Source organism: Asparagus officinalis, chromosome 10, assembly GCF_001876935.1.
Source record: "Asparagus officinalis chromosome 10, Aspof.V1, whole genome shotgun sequence".
Lineage (NCBI taxonomy): Eukaryota > Viridiplantae > Streptophyta > Magnoliopsida > Asparagales > Asparagaceae > Asparagus > Asparagus officinalis.
The window spans coordinates 4918711-4926907 of record NC_033803.1 but is presented as its reverse complement, the minus strand read 5'-3'; positions in this window follow the sequence as shown (position 1 = coordinate 4926907).

The window sequence follows — 8197 nt, the reverse complement described above, 5'->3', positions numbered from 1 at the left end:
TGACAAACCCCCCAAAACCCAAATTAATACTGAATCAGCCCCTTTTTTCATTTCCAAGACAACTGTTAGAGAAAAGTCAGAGGTTCAGACAAAATCCCTTTTTACCCGTTTCCCCCCTTCAGCTCTGGCCGCCTTCTCTCTCTCTCTCTTCTCTCTCTCTGTATCTTCTTCACCGCAAACCTCCATTAGCTTTCGAACCCATTTTTCAAAACCCTAGTTTCACTCAAGCGGCTAGAATCTAATTGGAAAATGCCCCAAAGAAATTTAAGTAAAAATGGCGGAGAACCGTAAGCGTTAGCAAGTCTGAAGTGGACAACAAACAAACGAACAGGACGTTCGTCACCGGCGCTCGGTCGGCACGATTGCGCAGCAAAAAATGCCAAAGTTATCCGCCTCCGCCTCTGCTTGATATCGCCCGCCGGCAATTCTGTCTCCGACATCCTCTGAGGATGAGGAGAATTAAACGAGGCGACGGAAACCCCTATGAGCATGAAAAGTCTGGGATATTCCGAAAGCAAGAGAGACGCTCGCTGCCGACGATGTGTCCATCTCAAAGAAGAAGTAAGTTCCCAAGCAATTGAGTGGTTTTTGAATTTAATTAGTTTAAATGAGTTTTTGATTTTAATTGAGGTTTATGGGATCTTTTTTTGAATAAAAATGGTGGTGAGAGCTGGTTATTGTAGTGTAGAACCAGTTTCTAATTTGGAGTAAGATCTGAACAATACGAAGTGTTATCAGTTTGGAACAAATGCATGTAAATAATTCTCATTTGTTGATAGCTAGTTGCAATGCATGGTCAATAAATCCTTGGTTTTTAACGTTATGCATAAGTGTCAAGTATTAGCTATTCATGTTAATAAAACGAAATTTTGACTCAGATAATGCCTTACGGTTAATTGTTACCTACTTTGGAGTTGAACGACTTGTTAGAGTAATAGTTGTTATGCAGGAAAGCTACAGCCGAGTGATTATACGGCTGAGTGCCTGTCTGGATCATATTGTACTTTCATGCAAAACTTCCAACCAAAACTGAAGCAGTGGCATTGGGATGCCTCAAGGCAGTAACTTTGAGCCACTATGTATTCTTCGGACCTCAGCAACGTGATCGACGGCACTAGAGCAGTGTGCTCAGCCATTATGTTGGGCGAACTGAATGATTCTCTTTCCTGATCCATAAGCAGTGACTATATTTTCAGCTCAATTGATGAAGAGGGTGCAAACTCACACGGGCTTCCCTATTGATTGGGAATTATCTACGGAATTAGACACCCCGCCAACCGGCTTATTTGGAGGGAATATTTTGAAGAGCAAGAAAGAAGATGCCTAAAGGCAAAGTCAAAGGCGAAGGCAAGGCCAGCAGAAGATAGCTGGCTAGCATGAGGAGATATGTTGAGGAGTTACTGGAACACTTGTTGAGTCTTCTGAAAATAAGGACATTTGAGGATTTGTGCGCTCAATCTTTTACCAGTGTGCAATGATTGGGCACCCAACAGCGCACAAGGCCATTCCAAGACAGTTGTTTCAATATGTAGATAGTTATGCACGAGAGTGAAAGAACATCGTGGGTAAATATTTTTGATGCAGACGAAGAGAGGCATTCAAATGTGCCGTTGAAGGCGTGAGAAGCCAGGGTTTACATACGTACCTGGATGCATGCGCTCATCCTGTAAGTTGCCTGACCAACTGCGTCTGACATTGTGTTTTAGTTAACATTAGTCTGGTAACAGGCCTTAGAAAACATGTACAATGATTAAATGTTTACAGAATATGGTTAAAATTGAAAATGTAACGATCGAACTTTAACACTATAAAAATTAAAGTTGAACATCATAAGGTGAAATTAACATGTTATCATGAACTTAACATATAATTATTAAATTACATTAATAGGTGAAAGTTATAACATGCTACCCATTAAGTTAACATGTTTTGGCGTGAAGGTAGCTATTGAGTGTGTTGTAAATATGACGTTCTGAAAGTTAACTATTTTGATATGTTCGCCTCGATTCTCGACAGCGCGTATGTACTATTGAGATGACTGGCATTAAAAAACCAGCCCTTAACACTTTGAGATGCGAAGCCTCGATGACCAATTGGGTAAGGATTGAGGACTTGGATCGTTCGAGGATGGAGACAATTGTCTCAAGGCAAGAACAGCAAGCATTAAAATCATGGAGAGACAATTGACGACCACATGAATGTACCCCGGTGTGAAAAAATACCCTCAAGTGCTGAAAAATACCCTCAAACGGAGCCTAGCAGGAAGAAGATTGAAATTCGCTCGTTTTGAGAAAAAAAGAAGCCAATTGTACTCTATAGGAGTAAGGTTATGTAGCAAACTAGGTGAGAAAGAGAATGAGGAGAAAGGTAAAGAGATGGGAAGCAAGATAGGTGAAGGGCAGGACAAGGAAGCTCATCCATAGGTTACGTAAGCATCAAATGACTCTTACATTCGTTGCCAATTACCATTGAGGTTATAAATTTTCTATCTTTATCATTAGTAATTTCCATGTACTCATTGTTTCATGTTAACATGTTTTGGGTAGAAAATTACATTGGTGGATATCATATAACATTTTTAATATTGTGGATACTACATATGGGTAATGGGTATATGTTATACTTTTCAGATTTTTGGCCCAGCATATTAGAGATGCTTTTGAGAGTGAAGTAAATACGACGAAGTTGGACAACGAAGCATCAAATTCAATTTTGACGGAATACGGCCAATTAATTGGAAACTGTCCACACTGCAATCCTAGTAAGGCCTGTCAATGTGGAGAATGCTCTAAAGAGATACAGTAGCCCTGAACAGAAAATTAGAGCGTTAATGAAGGACCGCTGACTTTGATTACCGCCGAAGACCTGCAAGAAGAATGTGAAGGGGATTGATGTCACAGAAAGAGGGGACATAACAGGCGCCAGTCTGCACAAAAGAAAATAAGGAGAGGATATTGCATTTCTGAGGGACAGGCGGTGATGATGCGAATTTGCTTTCGATATGACGAGTAACCAATATTGCCAAGGAAGCAAAGAAGGAGTTAGAGGAAAGGGAATGGCAGCGATGGAGTGATGATAATTTGGAGAAAGCTGTAGAGACGTGAGGAGGAATAAGAAAGAGGAGAACGAGCTGTGTGATGAGTAAAGAAAGGAGAATGAGCGGAGAGCATGAGAGAATGAGGAAGACGGAAGAGGAAGAGAAAGTGGAAGAGGAAAAACAATCAGAAGAAGATGTAAGAAATAGTGAGTGGAGAGGAACAGAGAGGAGAATGTGCTGAGGAGAAGAAAGCATGAAGAAAGGATGGAAGACGAAGAGGCGAAAAAGGAAAGAAGAAAGATGAAGATAAAAGTGGTCGTAACAGAGAGGGAGAATGTGTGAGGAGAAGGAAAGATGAAAAAGGCTGAAGAGGTAAGAGGAAAAAAGATAAGAAGAAAATGAAGAAAAGGTTGTGGACACAGAGGAGGCGAGAATGTGCGAGGAGAAGAAAGATGAAGAAAGGATGGGAGGAGCGGAAAACAGCGTGCAAGTTTATCAGAAAGAATTGAGAGATTAGCCGTCAAAGCGGACTAGGGGACAAGTACCAGAAGGCGAACGCGTCACAACTAGTCCGCACCCCTTTCACTCAAGAAAAGAAGAAGAAATTCATCAAGAATAATTAAACATATCACACCACAAGGAGGAAGAGAGCGGAAAAAATCAGGTTCTATGTAAGCTCATGAATCGCACTTGGCATTTTTTGAAGGGATGAGAAATCAGAAGAAGGAGGAGGCCTCTTTTGAAGTTGCCTGAACGGAGGACTTATTCCTTAACATTGATGATTTTAGCAACGTTTGTTGATAGTACGTAAAGGAACCTTCGTTCACAACTTGTAGGTACCTCAAACACGTATTATCAAAGCTCACGCCAGATGAGACAGAAGGATCTCTTGAGTTGTTGACCAATCAAAAAAAGCCCATCAGTAAGTCTAGTCATTCCTGAATAACCGTATGCTTAGGACATGTTAGCTTTCATTGTTAGCGTTTAACATCTTCCAGGGTTTATGTCTAATTATACCATTTATGCTAACGTTTGCCTATAAAATGTTAGCCTTTCATCGTTACGTGTTAACGTTTCCTATTTTATCTTAACTCATACTCAATTTTGCTAACGGTTTGCTAAATCATGTTAATATTCCATATTTTCTTATGAGTAAGTGGTTGAATGAGGTTTGGATCTTATTGTGTTATGTCTTCAGGTCACGTGCTGATTGTTAAACGTTCAACAGTAGTGTCGATTCATAACTGGAACTCTTATATCTTCTACGTGGTGGCCGTATCGCATGGACCATGGCAAGTTTGGATAGTTAATCTCTTACGCATTTTATGAGAGACTGGGTTGCTGGTAATTATAATTTGTTTCTGCCTCCATGTGTAAATTTACAGGTGATGGACCTCTTGTGGATAGGCTCGTCACAATATCTAAGAGAGCCAGATGTGAGTCCATGGGCGAACCAATATGGGTTGTATCACTTTCTTCTGCGTAAGCACCCAATTCAATCTCCTACCATTTTTATATTCATGTTTACAATTGGCTATCATAATTTTTGCAATACAGGATAGTCTTATTGACAGTCACCCCAGATCTTCCACATCTATACACCTCTTTCATACAAAAGCATGTCTGCCGCAATGTAAGAATGTACTCCTTATCCGCTTGTGCGTCTTGACCACTGGCATGTAGCGCGCTGAAGTAAGGGTTGCATGAGGACGGTTGGTCAAGCATTATTCAGCTCGGCTGGCCATTAGTGCATAGTTGGCAGTAAATAAAGTAATTGCCATTATGGACCATATGCAAGTCTGGTTTCGATCCGAATAATATTTAAGTGAGAAAGTTCCGATATGAAGCTCCCTTGTGGAGAACAGACTGGAAATGTTAGTATTTCATGCATTTAAACATGTCGTAGTATTTAACTAAATTTAAACATTTTTCATTTTATTCAGCTCGTTTATATCTAACTAGTCTGCTCCATCTCTATATCATGCAGCTTTGATTGTGGTCTTTTCGTTCCTTTACATATATAAAGGCCTATAATTCCATGGGTATAGCATACCCTCGAAGTATAACTAATGCACTCTGACGAGTCTGAATCATCCGCTGCCAGGCTCTGCAGCTGAACTCCTAATAGAGGATGGGAAAGAAAAATCAAGGGAGACAGTGGAAAAGGATGCGTGATTGATATCCTAAAAAGTGTTGGTGTACGAAACAGATGAATGGGAACAAAACTAACTAACAGATTTTAATTTAGTTAACATATATTGCAGCTTTGTATACATTCTCTTTGACAGTTATTCTACTGTTTGTGTAATTTGGTTGGATAGTAGTGGATGAGAAAGATCCACATATCTGGTTGTGAAACTGGTTGTATTGTAATCATTTCTAATAACAGGTTGAAAGCTGCATCACATGTTCATGTTGACTGTATACTGATAGAACATGTCTACTGATACTATTGAGAAAAAAATTATATATGTTAGCTTTCACATATTCCTCCTAAGGTAACAAGATAACCTAGTACGCTGAATAGTAAACAAAACTAGCCAAAAAATTGGAAAAAACCCACTTATCAGTAAAAGTTAACGTATAATTCTGAAGTTAACCACTTCAGTAAAGATAACATATAACTCGAGGAAACAATAACCACTTCAGAAACGTTAACATGGATAACTCAGATAAATAATCACTATTCAGTAAAACGCTAACGTAAAAGTCTAAATAATAACCACTTTTAGCTGAGAAGTAAACGATATAACTCTGATACATCACCCTTTCAGAAGGGAATTAACGCATAAATGTCACTTAAAATTGCACTACTATTAGTGAAAGGTGACAGCATCAATATTTAACACTTACAAGCAATAAGCCATAACCAAACTGCAAGTTCTTCAGTTGATTTCACTCTTACAGATCACAATGCTCTGAAGAAAATAGCTACCATACAAAAACAACATAGGTAAGAAGAGCAAATTTCCAATTTTTTTGACCTTTCACGGTTCGATTGGCTTCAGTGCTTTCTTCAGTTGCTTGCTTTTGGTCGCTATTCATCTTCAACGGCGGACTTCTGGGCAGAATGGAATAATCTTATAAGGCGTTGCATTCTCTTGTGAGCCCAACTCAAAAAATTGCATTGCATATTGGGAAATTTGCATCATCCCAACAAGTATTTTCCTTGTATTCTTCCCTTTTTGCACTGCCTAATGGTGTGGAATTTGACAAAACAATATACCTCTTCTTGTGACTAGATAGTCTCTGATGTTCTCGATCATCACTCTATCAAACTCAAGTGCAGGGAAGAAATTAGAACATACATTTAATATTAGCTGGTCCATGTCACATATATATTGCCATAAGCGAACAGAAACTAGCCGTTGTAATGAAGCCGTTTGTCAAAAGTTGCGGTTTTGTCGTTGAATTCATTATATCTTCGCGTCCGATTACAATAAATCAAAGAAAACAGCCTTTATTATAAACTCTTTTACACAACAAAAAGAAAATTACAACTCTTGAGAAGAAATAAACGCCAGAGGATCGTTGTTCTGATCCTGTCTGTGTCGGATCTTTGCCTGTCCGGGAGGGCTTTGACTCGTGGACCACCAAGTCACAGATTCTGATTAACCGCTGGAGAGGTATATGATTCTGACTTCTGTTTATCGAAGTGAAATTGAAACGATATGCTATCGATTCGTAGATAGTCCGTTCTTGGCTTGAAAATGCCAAGTCAAAGCCTCAATTCAAGGAATTGGCCGCGTAAGATCCAGCCCTCTTGCTCCCTCTCTGCTCTGGATTGCTCTAAAAGTGCTCACAATGCATCAGCTTTGGATCTTCTGGAGCCCTTGTGAAAAATGGCCTTCGGGGGCTATTATAACCCTCTGGCTTAATAGACAGTGCTGCGAACAGCATTCTGCTCTCGTGCGGGCGAGACAGTATTTGCTTGTCTCGCCTGGGGCGGACAGTGTTTGCGTTCGACCCGCGAGAATAGTAAAATACGTGTGCTCGGAAACAGTAACCCAAGGCAAGTTTTCATTTTAACTGCCTGTCTCACGTTTCATAACTCCGGTTATTTTCTGGCAGTATCCACGTGATTCTCGCCCAGCCGACGTTGTCCCACGTTTCTTTGAACACAGTGTGGCACGTGTAGGGCATTACAAAGGCGGTTTTGGACCATCCTGGAATAGCTTGTCTCACGTGGAGACAGTAAATTTCTGTCCGTTACGGCGAGACAGCAAAGATGCTCTCGCCGTGGCGCGAGACAGCAAAATTGTCTTCGCCGTGGGCGAGACAGAAAAGTCTGTCTCGCCCACGAGACAAGTTGCTGTCTCTGTTTTCACCAAAAAAAATACAGGGGGGCTGCCCACATCCGATTTTTGGTTTTGGGGCCTTGAAACATTTTTCCCAAAAATTATATGAGTGGTGGACATTTGCTCCTCATAATTGCAATTTAAGGGTAATATTGTAATTTTACAAAGAATATTTTCCTGTTTAATTTTATTCTCTTATTTTTTTCCTTTCTTTATTCAAGAACATTCTAGATCATTTTAAGGACATGGAAATAATATTGTTTTGAAAGAATAAAATGGTGTACAATAGGTTTTCTCATCTTTTCTTTTCTCTTTATTTGTTTTAAGAACAATCTAGACAACGCATATCATGCCATCAAATGGAATTATGGTGCACATAATTAAGCATCTTTTTATTTTTAAAATATAACTATTAAAGAGAAAATAATAAGTTCCTTTTACAAATTAAGTGTCTATTACAAGTTAACTTATTATGAGTGGAAAAGTCTTCATCATCTTTAAGATGTTGTGTTCGAATATGTTCTGAAATAAAAAATATATATATATATAAAGATAATATTGATAGAAGATGTAATAAATTCATAAAAGTCACCACTTAAAAATTGAAATGAAGGAGATATAGTGTAAGAAAATATAAAGTTTAAATTCTCATGCATGTGGAAAAATGCTAGTGACCCATAATAAAATGCTAGTGACCCAAAATGAGAGTAGAGAGGGGATGACATGTTAGAGTTATTGGCTTTAAAACTTTTTCACTCTTCACGCTAATACCAAGACAAACAAGAGAATTATACCAAACAAAGGATACAGGAGTCATAAATATAGGACAAACCAATATCATAAGTATAACCTATAAAATTAT